The sequence below is a fragment of the Anolis sagrei genome, chromosome 6, assembly GCF_037176765.1.
Source record: "Anolis sagrei isolate rAnoSag1 chromosome 6, rAnoSag1.mat, whole genome shotgun sequence".
Classification (NCBI taxonomy): Eukaryota; Metazoa; Chordata; class Lepidosauria; order Squamata; family Dactyloidae; genus Anolis; species Anolis sagrei.
In genome coordinates this window covers 6,144,433-6,161,806 of record NC_090026.1, presented here as the reverse complement: position 1 = coordinate 6,161,806, position 17,374 = coordinate 6,144,433, and the positions used below count along the sequence as shown (strand labels likewise).

At 47.1% G+C, this 17,374-nt stretch overlaps 1 protein-coding gene across 10 annotated transcripts in view; it reads right to left on the bottom strand.

The window, feature by feature from the left end:
* KDM6B (lysine demethylase 6B) overlaps positions 1 to 17,374 on the bottom strand; it is a 195,530-nt gene that overhangs the window by 99,063 nt on the left and 79,093 nt on the right. For 9 of the 10 annotated variants that reach the window (XM_067469705.1, XM_067469707.1, XM_067469706.1 and 6 more), the window contains one exon: positions 10,511 to 10,648. The gene's annotated coding sequence lies outside the window, so the exon portion shown is untranslated. Of the gene's footprint in view, positions 1 to 10,510; positions 10,649 to 12,070; positions 12,258 to 17,374 lie in introns of those variants that run through there. The other variant, XM_067469710.1, reaches the window with a different exon arrangement.

Below are 17,374 nucleotides of genomic sequence, written 5' to 3'. Positions count from 1 at the left end.
TGTGTTATGGAAATCTAATTCTTGTAAATAGTGCAACCATATTATTTTACTACAAAGAAAACCCTCCTATGAAAGAGGTAACATTGGTCTGTGTGGTTTTTGTTCTTTTTATCACTTTGGGCTACTGTAGAAAAGTTTGAGTCAAGAACTGAAAGAGTTAGTAGGCCGAAGCCTGTTAAGAGTCAGTGGGACAAAGCTAGTGTCACCCTGAGGAGTGTGAGGTAAGCCTCTGTGTGAGAGAAACCTCGTGTGAGAAAGATTCAGTGTGAAGGCTCCTGTGTGTAAAGCTACTATGTATTTGTTTTTTTGTTTATTTGTATGGAAACCTAGTTCTTGTAAATGGTGCAACCATATTATTTTACTACAAAGAAAGCCCTCACATGGAAGAGATAACATTGGTATGTGTGTTTTTTGTTTATTTTTATCACTTTGGGTTAATGCAGAAAAATGTGAGTCAAGCACTAAAAGCGTTAGCAGGCCGAAGCCTGTTAGAGTCAGTAGGTCAAAGCTAGTATTGCTCTGAGGAGTGTGAGGTAAACCTCTGTGTGAGAGAAGCCTCGTGTGCGAAAGATTCAGTGTGAAGGCTCCTGTGTGTAAAGCTATAGTAGCTTTACACACAAGAGCCTTCACACTGAATCTTTCGCACACGAGGCTTCTCTCACATGGAAATCTAGTTCTTGTAAATGGTGCAACCATATTATTTTACTACAAAAAAATGCCTCCTATGGAAGAGATAACATTTGTCTGTGTTTTTTGTTTATTTTTAAAACTTTGGGCTACTCCAGAAAAATGTGAGTCAAGCACTGAAAGAGTTAGTAGGCCGAAGCCTCTTAGAGTCAGTAGGTCAAAGCTAGTCTTGCTCTGAGGAGTGTGAGGTAAACCTCTGTGTGAGAGAAGCCTTGTGTGAGAAGGCTGCTGTGTGTAAAGCTACTATGTATTTGTGTTATGGAAACCTAGTTCTTCTAAATGGTGCAACCTTATTACAACAAAGAAAAGCTTCCTATAGAAGAGATAACATTGGTCTGTGTGCTTTTTGTCCTTTTTATCACTTTGGGCTACTGGTGCTGGGTCACGCTGCTGCTGATAAGTTACTCTGCTGTGCATTTCTGAGGACGGTTTTTTGTTAGTAAGTCCACTAGCCCAACACAAAGTACACCCCGCATTTCTTCTGGAGAGAAGAACCCTGTGGAGCAACACCTACACCAGGCATGGGCCAACTTGGGTAATCTAGGTGTTTTGGACTCCAACTCCCACCATTCCTAAGAGCCTCAGGCCCCTTCCTTTTCCCCCTCAGCAGCTAAGGGGGGAAAGGAAAGGGCTTGAGGCTGTTAGGAATGGTGGGAGTTGTAGTCCAAAACACTTGGAGAGCCCAAGTTGGCCCATGCCAGGTATCAAGAGACACATGTGGAGAAGGGACATATGCAACGACCACCTTATAGTGTTCCTAGAGGGAAATAATGTAAGCAAGCTGGGAAAGGAAGGGGCCTGAGGCTGTTAGGAATGGTGGGAGTTGGAGTCCAAAACACCCCGAGGGCCCAAGTTGGCTCATTCCTGCTTAAGAGTGCAAAAATTAAAACCATTAGAACTCAGTCCGGAGTAATTTCAAATCGGAGACATGACTCGTTACACCAGTAAATCCATTCCCACCAGTTACGCTGCTGTTGGAAATAAAGCTTCATCATTACACAACTGTTTTATGCACACACACACACACGCAAGAGATCTTCCAGATAATTACTGGATGTCATTCATTACTTGCAAACTCTACATTTAAGCCCCATTTTTGACATTATAGCAGGAGTGGGCTGCACATTGGGCCGCAGTGTATGGGAGATGTTGACTCTAAGCTGGAATGTGCCCAGAGGAAGAGGGCGACTCAAAGGATCAAAGGTCTGGAGAGCAAGCCCTATGAGGAGTGGCTTAAAGAGCTGACCATGTTGAGCCTGCAGAAGAGAAAGAAGAAGGGACATGAGGGGGGCCATGGATAAAGATGTAGGGAAAGTTATAGGGAGGAGAGAGCAAGTTTGTTTGTTGTCTCCAGAGGAGGGTGATTCAAATGATCAAAGGTCTGGAGAACAAGCCCTATGAGGAGCAGCTCGAAGAGCTGGGCAAGTTGAGCCTGGAGAAGAGAAGGATGAGAGGGAGACATGATGAGGGCCATGTATAAATATGTGAGAGGAAGTCATAGGGAGGAGGGAGCAAGCTTGTTTAAGGGAGATGTTGACTCTAGAGGAGGGTGACTCAAACTATCAAAGGGTCTGGTATACAAGCCCTATGAGGAGTGGCTTAAAGAGCTGGGCATGTTGAGCCTGCAGAAGAGAAGGCAGAGAGGGAGACATGATGGAGGCCATAGATAAAGATTTGAGGAGAAGTAATAGGGAGGAGGGAGCAAGTTTGTTTGAGGGAGATGTTGACTCTAGAGGAGGAGGACTCAAATTATCAAAGGGTCTGGTGTACAAGCCCTATGAGGAGTGGCTTAAAGAGCTGGGCATGTTGAGCCTGCAGAAGAGAAGGCAGAGAGGGAGACATGATGGGGGCCATAGATAAAGATTTGAGGAGAAGTAATAGGGAGGAGGGAGCAAGTTTGTTTGAGGGAGATGTTGACTCTAGAGGAGGAGGACTCAAATTATCAAAGGGTCTGGTGTACAAGCCCTATGAGGAGCAGCTGGGCATGTTGAGCCTGCAGAAGAGAAGGTGGAAGGTGTCCAGAAGAGAGAGACTCAAAGGATTAAGGTCTGGAGTACAAGCCCTATGAGGAGCGGCCTAAAGACCTGGGCATGTTGAAACTGCAGAAGAGAAGGCAGGGAGGGGACAGGATAAGGGACATGGATCAAGAGGTGATGGGAATTCATAGGGAGGAGGGAGCAGTCTTGTTTAAGAGAGATGTTGACTCTAAGCTGGAAGGTGTCCAGAAGAGGACGACTCAAATGATCAAAGGTCTGGAGAACAAACCCTATGAGGTTTGTTCTCCACACACGCAAGAGATCTTCCAGATAACTACTGGATGTCATTCATTACTTCCACGCTCTACATTTAAGCCCCATTTTTGACATTATAGCAGGAGTGGGCTGCATGTTAGACCACAATATAGTGTTCCTGGGGAAAAATAATGTAACCAAGCAGTGAATGTGAGAGGGACAAGGAAAGGGCCTTCTCTGTGGTGGCCCCTCGGCTACGGAACTCCCTGTCTAGGGATATTAGATCGGCCCCCTCCCTCCTGACATGAAAACTTGGCTCTTTGAGCAAGCGTTTGGAACCACAGCATGATTAGAAAAACTGAAATTGGAAAATGAACTTAGAATGGCTAAGACGATGCAACGGTTGAGGATTTGAACAAGAAGACATAGTTTTTATTATTACTATTATTATTTATTGTTTGTTATGGTTTTTAAATGTATGATGATGCTTTCTGCTTTTATCGATGTATGGATTTTTATATATGCCATTTAAATGTTGCCAACTTGTACACCGCCCTGAGTTGCCTTCGGGTTGATATCATAGAATCAAAGGGTTGGAAGAGACCTTATGGGCCATCCAGACCAACCCCATTCTGCCAAAAAGCAGGAATATTGCATTCAAAGCACCCCTGACAGATGGCCATCCAGCCTCTGTTTAAAAACTTCCAAAGAAGGAGCCTCCACCACACTCCGGGGCAGAGAGTTCCACTGCTGAACGGCTCTCACAGTCAGGAAGTTCTTCCTCATGTTCAGATGCAATCTCCTTTCTTGTAGTTTGAAGCCATTGTTTCACGTCCTAGTCTCCAAGGAAGCAGAAAACAAGCTTGCTCCCTCCTCCCTGTGACTTCCTCTCACATATTTATACATGGCTATCATATCTCCTCTCAGCCTTCTCTTCTTCAGGCTAAACATGCCCAGCTCCTTAAGCCGCTCCTCATGGGGCTTGTTCTCCAGACCCTTGATCATTTGAGTCGCCCTCCTCTGGACACATTCCAGCTTGTCAATATCTCTCTTGATTTGTGGTGCCCAGAATTGGACACAATATTCCAGGTGTGGTGTAACCAAAGCAGAATAGAGAGGTAGCATGACTTCCCTAGATCGAGACACTATGCTTCTATTGATGCAGCCCAAAATCCTATTGGCTTTTTTTGCCGCCACATTACATTGTTGGCTCATGTTTAACTTGTTGTCCACGAGGACTCCAAGATCTTTTTCACACGTACTGCTCTCGAGCCAGGTGTCCCCCCATTTTGTATCTTTGCATTTCGTTTTTCCTGCCTAAGTGGAGTATCTTGCATTTGTCCCTGTTGAACTTCATACCTCTCTTGAATTGTGGTGCCCAGAATTGTGGGCGGGATAGAAGTGATGTAAATAAATAAATACGGGCCTGAGGCTGTTAGGAATGGTGGGAGTTGGAGTCCAAAACATCTAGAGGACCCAAGTTGGCCCATGCCTGGTGTAGAAGAACTGTACATCTTTCTGTGCAATGTAAAACCCAATTGTTGGGGACTCACTCAACCCAAGTTGGCCCATGCCTGGCCTACAAGAACTGTATATCTTTCTGTGCAATGCAGAACCCAATTGTTGGGGAGACACTCATATGAGAGCGAAAGGTGAGATGAAGACACAAGCATACGAGATAACAGGGGTGAGAAGCAGGGCTGTGGGGCACCTCAATGGCCCATGAGGGGTTAACCGTTCACTCACTCCAACAAGGAGCCTTTTAAGGTCACAGTGGCTGCATTTGGGGGAGGCGCCTGCGTGAGTCACTCTCTCTTCCTCCTCCTTTTCCTCCTAGATATGTAAAAGGAACCTCCCTCCGCTGGCCGCCCCCACCTCCCCGCCCTCCCCCAATGCCCAGCTGCTTGGTTGGCGGTGTGCCGAGGGGCGGGGAGAGGGGCCAGAGCCCAGGCTAGGACCCTCCAGCCCCATCACACAGCAGCAGAAGCTGGGGGAAAGGCATCAGGCAGAGAACAAGGGAAATGGAAGGGAAAGGAGGGAGGGGGAGAGAGAGAGAGCACTGGGTGTGCGCAGCAGTGCGCATGTGTGCCCTGCGTCCTTGTAGGCTGTGACTGTGACGTCGACATGAGCATGCTTTTGTCTCTCCATGCATGCAAAGAAACCAGCAGAACAGCTCCTAAGCAGGAACACGGCTCTCTGGAAGCAGTGGAGATGCATGAAGGTGCATTTCTGCACGATGGAGGATTCTCATCTGCTACGCGAGCCATGTATTGTCCACGACAGTCCCACGAACACCCTCTGAGGAAGCTTGCCATAGATGCAGGCGAAACGTCAGGAGAAATGCCTCTAGAACATGGCCATATAGCCCGAAAAAACCCACAAGAACTGAGTGATTCCGGCCATGAAAGCCTTCAATCAATATAACATCTCATTAGCGCAGTGGTTCTCAACCTGGGGTCCCCAAATGTTTTTGGCCTACAACTCCCAGAAATCCCAGCTAGTTTACCAGCTGTTAGGATTTCTGGGAGTTGTAGGCCAAAAACATCTGGGGAACCCAGGTTGTGAACCACTGCTTTAGCGTCTCAAGTAAAATCAAGATCCAGTCTCATCATCTGTTGTTCCATATTCCTATGTTCATTACACTGCCTATTCAAATGCCTGCTCGAACAACCAGGTCTTCACTTTCCTCCGAAATGTGAACAGGGAGGGGGCCGATCTAATTTCTGTAGGAAGGGCGTTCCACAGCCGAGGGGCCACCACTGAGAAGGCCCTGTCTCTCGTCCCCGCCAGACGTACCTGTGATGCAGGTGAGACTGAGAATAGGGCCTCCCCAGATGATCTTAATGTTCTAGATGGTTCATAGGAGGAGATGCGTTCGGACAGGTAAGTTGGGCCAGAACCGTTTAGGGCTTCATAGGCCAATGCCAGCACTTTGAATGGTGCCCGGTAGCAGACTGATAGCCAGTGGAGCTGGCGCAACAACGGAGTTATAGAATCATAGAATCAAAGAGTTGGAAGAGACCTCATGGGCCATCCAGTCCAACCTCCTGCCAAGAAGCAGGAATATTGCATTCAAATCACCCCTGACAGATGGCCATCCAGCCTCTGTTTAAAAGCTTCCAAAGAAGGAGCCTCCACCACACTCCGGGGCAGAGAGTTCCACTGCTGAATGGCTCTCACAGTTAGGAAGTTCTTCCTCATGTTCAGATGGAATCTCCTCTCTTGTAGTTTGAAGCCATTGTTCCATTGCGTCCTAGTCTCCAGGGAAGCAGAAAACAAGCTTGCTCCCTCCTCCCTGTGGCTTCCTCTCACATATTTATACATGGCTATCATATCTCATCTCAGCCTTCTCTTCTTCAGGCTAAACATGCCCAGCTCCTTAAGCCGCTCCTCATAGGGCTTGTTCTCCAGACCCTTTATCATTTTAGTCTCCCTCCTCTGGACACATTCCAGCTTGTCAATATCTCTCTTGAATTGTGGTGCCCAGAATTGGACACAATATTCCAGGTGTGGTCTAACGAAAGCGGAATAGAGGGTTAGCATTACTTCTCGCCCCCGCGAGACGTACCTGTGATGCAGGTGGGACTGAGAGTAGGGCCTCCCCAGATGATCTTAATGTCCTGGCTGGTTCATAGGAGGAGATGCGTTCGGACAGGTAAGTTGGGCCAGAACCGATTAGGGCTTTATAGGCCAATGCCAGCACTCGGTAGCAGACTGGTAGCCAGTGGAGCTGGCGCAACAACGGAGTTGTATGCTCCCTGAGTGCCGTTCCTGTTAGTATCCTGGCTGCCTTAGCGTTGGACCATTTGAAGCTTCCGAGCAGTCTTCAAAGGCAACCCCACGTAGAGAGCGATGCAGTAGTCTATATGGGATGTAACCAGAGTGTGGACTACCATGGCCAAGTCAGACTTCCCAAGGTACACCACAGCTGCCTCATCACACTAGAGGAAAAAAATCCACTTAAAATCCAGTTTCTGCCTCCTGCAGAATTTTAGGGTTTGCAGTTTAGGGAGGAGCCTTTAACAGCCTCACTAAACTACAAACCCCAGAATTCTCCGGGAGGCAGAAACCGAATTTTAAGTGGATTTCTTCTCTAGTGTGATGAAGTAGCAGGATCTAATCCCAGTTTTTCTGCTTTACACTGGATTATATGTGTTGGTAATAGCAACCTTCTCACTAACCTCCACTAGTTATTATGTATTACGTATATAATTCAGATTGCTTAGTATTCCTTAGTGTATTGTCGAAGGCTTTCATGGCCGGGATCACTGGGTTGTTGTAGGTTTTTTCGGGCTATATGGCCATGGTCCAGAGGCATTCTCTCCTGACGTTTCGCCTGCATCTATGGCAAGCATCCTCAGAGGTAGTGAGGACCTCACTAACTCTGAGGATGCTTGCCATAGATGCAGGCGAAACGTCAGGAGAGAATGCCTCTAGACCATGGCCATATAGCCTGAAAAAACCTATAACAACCCATTGCTTAGTGTATTTGTTTATTTACCACATTTATATCCCTCCCTTCTCAACCTCGAAGGGGACTCAGCGCAGCCTTACAAAGGCAACGATTCAATGTCATATATAAATACATTAGCTGCCCCCTGCCACGCATTGCTGTGGCCCAGTCTATGTATATGTGTTTTGAGTGTGTATATGTCTGTGTATATATTTGTGTATATGTGTATATATGTGTGTTTGTGTATATATGTGGTTTTGTGCATGCGTTGTAATGTATTTTTTTGGTTTTTTTTTTTGGCTTTTTAGCTCCCTTCTGCTGTATTTTTCAGTGTTTTTATGAGTGATGGTCACTTAAAGGTATATTGTGTCCAAATTTGATGTCAATTCGTCCAGTGGTTTTTGAGTTATGTTAATCTCATAAATGAATATTATATATTTATTTATATAGACTAGCTATTCCCTGCCACACATTGCTGTGGCCCAGTCCGTGTATATGTGTTTTGTGAGTGTATATATGTGTATATGTGTGTGTATATATTTGTGTACATGTGTATATGTGTGTGTTTGTGTATATATGTGGTTTTGCGCATGCACTGAAGCGTCTTTTTGCTTTTTTGGCTTTTTAAGTCCCTTCCGCTGTGTTTTTCGGTGTTTTTATGAGTGATGGTCACTCATTGACCTGAGAGGTATATTGTGTCCAAATTTGTTGTCAATTCGTCCAGTGGTTTTTGAGTTATGAACATTATATATTTATTTATATAGACTAGCTGTTCCCTGCCACGTGTTGCTGTGGCCCAGTCTGTGCATATGTGTTTTGTGAGTGTATATATGTGTGTATATATTTGTGTATATGTGTATGTTTGTGTATATATGTGGCTTTGCGCGTGCACTGTAGCGTCTTTTTGCTTTTTTGGCTTTCCTGAGTCCCTTCCACTGTGTTTTTCAGTGTTTTTATGAGTGATGGTCACTCGTTGGCCTGTTAGGTGTCTTGTGTCCAAATTTATTGTCAATTCATCCAGTGGTTTCTGAGTTATGTTAATCCCACAAACAAACATTACATTTTTGAGTTGTTGTAGGTTTTTCCGGGCTATATGGCTATGTTCTAGAGGCATTTTCTCCTGACGTTTCGCCTGCATTTACGGCAAGCATCCTCAGAGGTAGTGAGGATGCTTGCCATAGATGCAGGCGAAACGTCAGGAGAAAATACCTCTAGAACATGGCCATATAGCCTGGAAAAACCTACAACAACCCAGTGATTCCAGCCATGAAAGCTTTCGACAATACATTACATTTTTATTTATACAGATTGGGAAATAAACAAAAATGCTACAATCAAACCCATTAAAAATATAGCATTAAAACATCAATTAAAATCACATGATCCAAATCGTATTCCCGAGCAAGTCTGAGTCGTCATTATATTAATTTGTAGTCTCGTTGTATTGTACATGTGTGTATTGGTTTACAGTTTTTCTTTAACTCTTTGTTATGGGAGAGGTTGCAGACCATGTGATCAGGTCTGGGCTTGTTCAGGACTCAGACTCCATTTTAGAATAGTATGCTTAGAGCGGTGTTTCTCAACCTTCCAAATGCCGCGACCCCTTAATACAGTTCCTCATGTTGTGGTGACCCCCAACCATAACATTATTTTCTTTGCTACTTCATAACTGTCATTTTGCTACTGTTAGAAATCGTAATGTAAATATCTGATATGCAGGACGGATTTTCATTCACTTGACTAAATTTGGCAAAAATATCGGATATGCCCAAATTTGAATACGGGTGGGGTTGGGCGGGAGATTGATTTTGTCATTTGGGAGTTGTAGTTGCTGGGATTTATAGTTCTCCTTCTATCGAAGAGGATTCTGAACTCCACCAACAATGGAACTGAACCAAACTTGGCACACAGAACTCCCATGAAAAAGAGAAAATAATAAAAGGGTTTGGTGGGCATTGACCTTGTGTTTGGCAGTTGTAGTTCACCTACAATCAAAGAGCATTCTGAACTCCACCATTGATGGAACTGAACAAAACTTGGCACACAGAACTCCCATGACTAACAGAAAATACTAGAAGGGTTTGGTGGGCACTGACCTTGAGTTTTGGAGTTGTAGTTCACCTACACCCAGAGAGCTCTGTGGACTCAAACAATGATGGATCTGGATCAAACTTGGCACGAATACTCAATATGGCCAAATGTGAACACTGGTGGAGTTTGGGGAAAATAGATCTTGACATTTGGGAGTTGTAGTTGATATGATTTATAGTTCACCTACACTCAAAGAGCACTCTGAACTCCACCATCGATGGAACTGAACAAAACTTGGCACACAGAACTCCCATGACTAACAGAAAATACTACAAGGGTTTGGTGGGCATTGACCTTGAGTTTTGGAGTTGTAGTTCACCTACATCCAGAGAGCACTGTGAACTCAAACAATGATGGATCTGGACCAAACTTGGCACGAATACGACCTTGAGTTTTGAAGTTGTAGTTCACCTACACCTAGAGAGCACTGTGGATTCAAACAATGACTGATCTGGACCAAACTTGGCACGAATACTCAATATGCCCAAATGTGAACATTGGTGGTGTTTAGGGAAAATACACCTTGACATTTGGGAGTTGTAGTTGCTGGGATTTATAGTTTACCTAATTGCCTTGCGTGAATGCCTTTTTCCTAAAAGGTTTTGTCATCATTTTTCAAAAGGTTACAAACTCACACCTTTCCAAAAATCCTAAAATCTCCAAAAGGTTATGGAGATTTCCATTTTCCAAAGTAGGGGTCCGCACTGTCAGATAATCTGGGATAAACAGAAAAATGTGGATCGGACCCTGGGATGGAGGGCCTGTCTGGAAGGGCCTTTAGTGTCTTCCAAATGTGATAAACATACGCAACCTGGTCTGGAGATGACGACCCTGTAGAGGTTGCAAATAGCTTGGCCCGACATTTCATTTGAGAGCAGCACATACCACCAAAACATGGCAAACCTCAATATATCCATCCTGCCTGCTCCCCTGTGCCAAAGAAAGAGCAGCAACACTGAAACAAAATGGGCAACTGGAATGGAAACAGAGAAACATTTCTGCTTGCTGTCTCTACATACGAATCCAAACAAGGTATTGTGTCACTTACCAAAGTGGGGGTTTGCCTGCTGCCAATTTCTGATGGGTTGACTCCCCCCCCACACCGGACCCATGCGGCGTACTGGCCCACGAGGCACGGCTGGCGGGGGGTTACGGCTACGCTCCCGCCATGGCGTGGGACCTAATCCTGGAAAGGAAAGAAGGAAGGAGATGGTAAGGGTGGTATGATTTGTACCCAAGAGAAAAAACCAGGCATGGGTAAGCTTCGGCCCTCCAGGTGCTTTGGACTTTAACTCCCACCATTCCTAACAGCCTCAGACCCCTTCCTTTTGCTCCTCCATCACTTAAGGGCCCAAGTTTGCCCATGCCTGGATGAAAACATACACACACACATATATACATAAATCCAAGCAGCTGTTAAGAGTCAGTGGGCCAAAGCTATTGCCGTCCTGAGGAGTCTGAGGCAAACCTCAGTGGGAGAAAGGTCTCAGTCTGTGAGGTAGGCCTCAGTGTGAGGTAGGCCTTTGTCTATGAGAATGCCGAGTATGAGGAAGGCCTGGTGTGAGAAGCTTTGGTGAGGGTCCAAGTTTGCCCATGCCTGGATGAGAACATACACACACACATATATACATAAATCCAAGCGGCTGTTAAGAGTCAGTGGGCCAAAGCTACTGCCATCCTGAGGAGTCTGAGACATACAGTGGGAGAAAGGTCTCAGTCTGTGAGGTAGGCCTCAGTGTGAGGTAGGCCTTAGTCTATGAGAAGGCCGAGTATGAGGAAGGCCTGGTGTGAGAAGCTTCGGTGAGGGCCCAAGTTTGCCCATGCCTGGATGAAAACATACACACATACATATATACATAAATCCAAGCAGCTGTTAAGAGTCAGGGGGCCAAAGCTACTGTCGTCCTGAGGAGTCTGAGGCAAACCTCAGTGGGAGAAAGGTCTCAGTCTGTGACGTAGGCCTCAGTGTGAGGTAGGCCTTAGTCTATGAGAAGGCCGAGTATGAGGAAGGCCTGGTGTGAGAAGCTTAGTGAGGGTACAAGTTTGCCCATGCCTAGATGAAAACATATACACATATACATATACATATATACATATACATACACACACACACATATATATATCCAGAAATCCATCCAAGTCTCATATTCCACATTCCCTCTGGTAAAAGGCAACTAGTCCCATTCGTACACCCCACTTCCACACTGCATTTCCACACACTTCAAGACTCATGCTCAACACCGCACACAGGTCACGTGAGCGCAATTGCGCCGGATTGCGCCAAGTCAGGAAAGGACAATGACCAGCAGAATGGGGCCGACTACAGTTCAGTTCAGGGTGTAGAAGGGCGGTATACAAATATTGTAAACAAACAAACAAACAAACAAATAATTCTATATGGAACATACTGATCCGTCAACCTGTATCCTTGAAGAAAACAATCCTTATTGATTATTGCACGTGGAAGATCCCAAATACTTCTATATGGACCATACTGATCCATCAGCTCTGTGTCCTTGACGAAAACAATCCTTATGGATCATTGCACCTGGAACAAACCACGAAGATGGTGTTTGAGGAATCCACGTGAGGAAAAATGCCTGCGTACCTTCCAAGTCTCCTTCGTTCTGTAGAACCTCAACGTTGCCCCCTTTTTGGCCATTTTGGCCTCCACGCCACCACCGGTACATCAAGACTGGCAGGCACTAGGTGTTATCAACTCCATGGCAGCAACAGCTGTGACTTATCTGAGCACAGAGACTATAGCACACAAATAGTACGCCAACTGTTTTTCAGCTTCCCCTCCTTCCAGAAAGAACGGGTGATGGCACATCAAACCCAAGTTACCCGGAAGGGTCGAGCAGGAAACCACAGAACTCAGCTGCATCTTTTTCAATGTTGTAGTGATCTGACTAATGGTAAAGGTAAAGGTTTTCCCCTTGACATTAAGTCTAGTCGTATCCGACTCGGGTTTGGTGCTCATCTCCATTTCTAAGCCGAAGAGCCGGGGTTCTCCGTGGACATCTCCAAGGTCATGTGGTCGGCATGACTGCATGGAGCGCTGTTACCTTCCCACCGAAGCAGTACCTATTGATCTACTCACTTTGACATGTTTTCGAACTGCTAGGTTGGCAGAAGCTGGGGCTATGAACAGGAGTTCACCCCATCCACGGATTCGAAGTGCCTACCTTCCGGTCAGCAAGTTCCACAGCTCAGCAGTTAAAGCCCATAGTAAACATAAAGGTTTCCCCTTGAGATTAAGTCTAGTCAAGTTGGAATCTGGGGGTTGGTGCTCATCTCCATTTCTAAGCCGAAGAGCTGGCGTTGTCCGTAAATGCCTCCAAGGTCATGTGGTCGGCCCAATTGCATGGAGCGCTGTTACCTTCCTGATGAAGCAGTACCTATTGATCTACTCACATTTGCATGTTTTTGAATTGCTAGGTTGGATGAAGCGGGGGCTATCAACGTGAGCTCACCCCATCCGCAGATTCGAACTCAGCAAGTTCAGCAGCTGAGTGGTTCAACCCGTTGTGCCACCGAGATCCTTGAGCTTAGCCCTATGAGATTCCTCTTGGCTCATAGGCCCCTGCGTCATGATTCAAACCTCCACGGCAAGGAGGTTGGCAGAAGCTAGAGCTAACAACAGAGCTCACCCCGACCACAGATTCAAACCGCCGACCTTCTGGTCAGTAAAATCAGCAGCTCAGAGGTTTAACCCAATGTGCCACCGTGGCCCCTGAGCTTCACCCCATGAGCTTCCTCTTGGCTCATAGGTCCCTGCGTCATGATTCAAACCTCCACGGCACAGAGGTTGGCAGAAGCTGGGGCTAGCAATGGAGCTCACCCCGACCGCAGATTCAAACTGCTGACGTTCTGGTCAGTAAGTTCAGCAGCTCAGAGGTTTAACCAATGTGCCACTGTGACCCCTGAACTTCACCCCATGAGGTTCCTCTTGGTTCATAGGTCCTTGTGTCATGATTCAAACCTCCACGGCACAGAGGTTGGCAGAAGCTGGGGCTAGTGATGGAGCTCACCCCGACCGCAGATTCAAACTGCCGACCTTCTGGCCAGTAAGTTCAGCAGCTCAGAGGTTTAACCAATGTGCCACCATGGCCCCTGAGCTTCACCCCATGAGCTTCCTCTTGGCTCATAAGTCCCTGCGTCATGTTGCAAACCTCCACGGCACAGAGGTTGGCAGAAGCTGGGGCTAGCAATGGAGCTCACCCCGCCTGCGGATTCAGACCGCCAACCTTGCAGTCAGCAAGTTCAGCAGCTTAGCTGTTTAACCTGTGGCACCACCGCAGCCTCATAGTGATCTGAGTAGGCTCAGCAATTGTGCAATTTTCGTTAGGCTATGACTCCCAGCATTCCTCGTTAGTGACTATGCCTTGCAAAGGGTGCTGGGAAATACGGGCCGACAGCAAAAACATAATTCTCACCTGTGGCTGAAAATGTTGCAATGAGACTTGGGCGCTTTGGGTTTGAGTCTCCAGTGAGTCAAGCCTGGCTAGTGAGGTTTCCCTTTCGCCCCATTCTGTCTCTCCGGAGAACAAAGGGAGGAGGAGAAGCCGCACATGCTCCGGCTGCCTTGAGTTCAGGGGAGGAGAGGCCAGATTTAAATGTACGTAACTCATAAATAAGTAATGGGGATCCAAATCATCAGAGCCAAAGTAGGGGGTGGGGAGGGAGGGAGGGAGGGAAGCGTGGCTGTGTGTGTCAAAGGTATTCCGGAGTCCTTGTAGCCAAAATATGAGAAAAGGAAGCACCTGACCCAACTTGCCCGGTCCTCTGCCCTCTGGGCCCGGGCCAACACCCAAAGCCAAAATACCCACAGCTCCAGTGAGCCTGCCCTGCCCTCATCTGAACCGGCTGAGTCACCAGAATGCCAAAACCCCAAAAGAGAGAAAGCCCAGGAGGAGAGGGCAAAGGTCAAGATTTGGCACTCTCTCGCCACTGTGGCAACAAAAGGCAGCACCGGAGCATAGCCAGGACGGTTAGTTATATTTCCGCAGTAGCACTCTAGATGTAATTTCTTGCTGTTTACATGTTGCAATGTTTAAAAAGTAACTAAAGAGTGATACTCAATGTTTTCCTTTCAAGGGGAAAATCCTTAAGACCAGGCATGGGCCAACTTGGGCCCTCCAGGTGTTTTGGACTTCAACTCCCACCATTCCTAACAACCACAGGCCCCTTCCTTTTCCCCCTCAGCCACTTAAGTCAATTCAGGGCAATGTCCCTGCAGACAGCCAGTTCAAAGCAACGTCCCTGCAGACAGCCAGTTCAGGACAACATCAGAGGACAGCCAGTTCAGGGCAACATTCCTGCAGACAGCCAGTTGAGGGCAACATACCTGCAGACAGCCAGTTCAGGGCAACATTTTGGACTTCAAATCCCACCCCTTCCTTTTTCCCCTCAGCCGCTCAAGCCAATTCAGGGCAATGTCCCCACAGACAGCCAGTTCAGGTAAAGGTCCCTGCAGACAACCAGTTAAAGGCAACGTCCCTGCAGACAGTAAGTTCAGGGCAACGTCCCTGCAGACAGCCAGTTTGGGGTAATATCCCTGCAGACAGCCAGTTCAGGGCAACGTCCCTACAGACAGCCAGTTCAGGGCAACGTCCCAGCAGGCAGCCAGTTGAGGGCAACATCCTTGTAGACAGGCAATTGAGGGCAACGTCCTTGCAGGCAGCCAGTTCAAGGCAACACCCCTGCAGACAGCCAGTTGAGGGCAACACCCCTGCAGACAGCCAGTTGAGGGCAACATCCCTGCAGACAGCCAGTTGAGAGCAACATCCCTGCAGACAGCCAGTTCAGGGTAACATCACTGCAGACAGGCAATTGAGGGCAACATCACTGCAGACAGCGGGTTCAGGGTAACATCACTGCAGACAGGTAATTCAGGGCAACATCCCTGCATACAGCCAGTTGAGGGCAATGTCCCTGCAAACAGCCATTTGAGGGCAACATCCCTGTTTTGGACTTCAACTTCCACCATTCCTAACAGCCTCAGGCCCTTTCGTTTTCCCCCTCAGCCGCTTATGCGGCTGAGGGGGAAAAGGAAGGGGCCTGAGGCTGTTAGGAATGGTGGGAGTTGAAGTCCAAAACACCTGGAGATAGGGCCCAAGTTGGCCCATGCCTGCTTAAGACTGTGAAAATTAAAACCATTAGAACTCAGTCAGGAGTAATTTCAAATGGGAGACGTGACTCGTTGCACCAGTAAATCCATTCCCACCAGTTATGCTGCTGTTGGAAATCAAGCTTCATCATTACACAACCGTTTTATGCACACACACACACACACACACAAGAGATATTCCAGATAATTACTGGATGTCATTCATTACTTCCAAGCTCTACGTTTAAGCCCCATTTTTGACATTATAGCAGGAGTGGGCTGCACGTTGGGCTGCAATTTATGGGAAATGTTGACTCTAAGCTGGAATGTGTCCAGAGGAAGGGGGCGACTCAAAGGATAAAAGGTCTGGAGAACAAGCCCCATGAGGAGCAGCTTAAAGTGCTGACCATGTTGAGCCTGCAGAAGAGAAGAAGAAAAAAGACATGATGGGAGCCATGGATAAAGATGTAGGGAAAGTTATAGGGAGGAGAGAGCAAGTTTCTTTGTTGTCTCCAGAGGAGGGTGACTCAAATGATCAAAGGTCTGGAGAACAAGCCCTATGAGGAGTGGCTCGAAGAGCTGGGCAAGTTGAGCCTGCAGAAGAGGAGGCAGAGAGGGAGACATGATAGTGGCCATAGATAAAGATGTGAGGGGAAGTCATAGGGAGGAGGGAGCAAGTTTGTTTGAGGGAGATGTTGACTCCAGAGGAGGCTGACTCAAATGATCAAAGGTCTGGAGAACAAGTCCTATGAAGAGTGGCTTAAAGACCTGGGCATGTTTAACCTGCAGAAGAGAAGGTAGAGAGGGAGACATGATGGGGGCCATAGATAAAGATGTGAGGGGAAGTAATAGGGAGGAGGGAGCAAGCTTGTTTAAGGGAGATGTTGACTTGTTTAAGGGAGATGTTGACAAGCCCTATGAGGAGAGGCTTAAAGAGCTCGGCATGTTGAGCCTGCAGAAGAGAAGGTAGAGAGGGAGACATGATGGGAGCCACAGATAAAGATGTGAGGGGAAGTCATAGGGAGGAGGGAGCAAGCTTGTTTAAGGGAGATGTTGACTCTAGAGGAGGGTGACTGAAATTATCAAAGGGTCTGGTGTACAAGCCCTATAAGGAGTGGCTTAAAGAGCTGGGCATGTTGAGCCTGCAGAAGAGAAGGCAGAGAGGAAGACATGATGGGGGAGGAGGGAGCAAGTTTGTTTGAGGGAGATGTTGACTCCAGAGGAGGGCGACTCAAATGATCAAGGGTATGGAAAACAAGCCCTATGAGGAGCGGCTTTAAGCCCTGGGCATGGGCATGTTTAACCTGCAGAAGAGAAGGCAGAGAGAGACAGCATGAGGGCCATGGATCAAAAGGTGATGGGAATTCATAGGGAGGAGGGAGCAGGCTTGTTTAAGAGAGATGTTGACTCTAAGCTGGAAAGTGTCCAGAGGAGGGCAACTCAAATGATCAAAGGTCTGGAGAACAAACCCTATGAGGGGTGGCTGAAAGAGCTGGGCATGTTTAGCCTGAAGAAGAGAAGGCTGAAATGAGATATGATGAGGGCCATGGATCAAGAAGTGTGGGGAATTAATAGGGAGGAGGGAGCAAGTCTGTTTTCTGCTGTCCTGGAGATTAGGACACAAGGGAACAATAGTTTCAGGAAAGGAAATTCCATCTGAACATGAGGAAGAACTTCCTGACTGTGAGAGCTGTTCAGCAGTGGAACTCTCTGCCTTTGAGTGTGGTGGAGATCTCCTTCTTTGGAGGCTTTTAAACAGAGGCTGGGTGGCCATCTGTCAAGGGTGCTTTGAATGCGTTT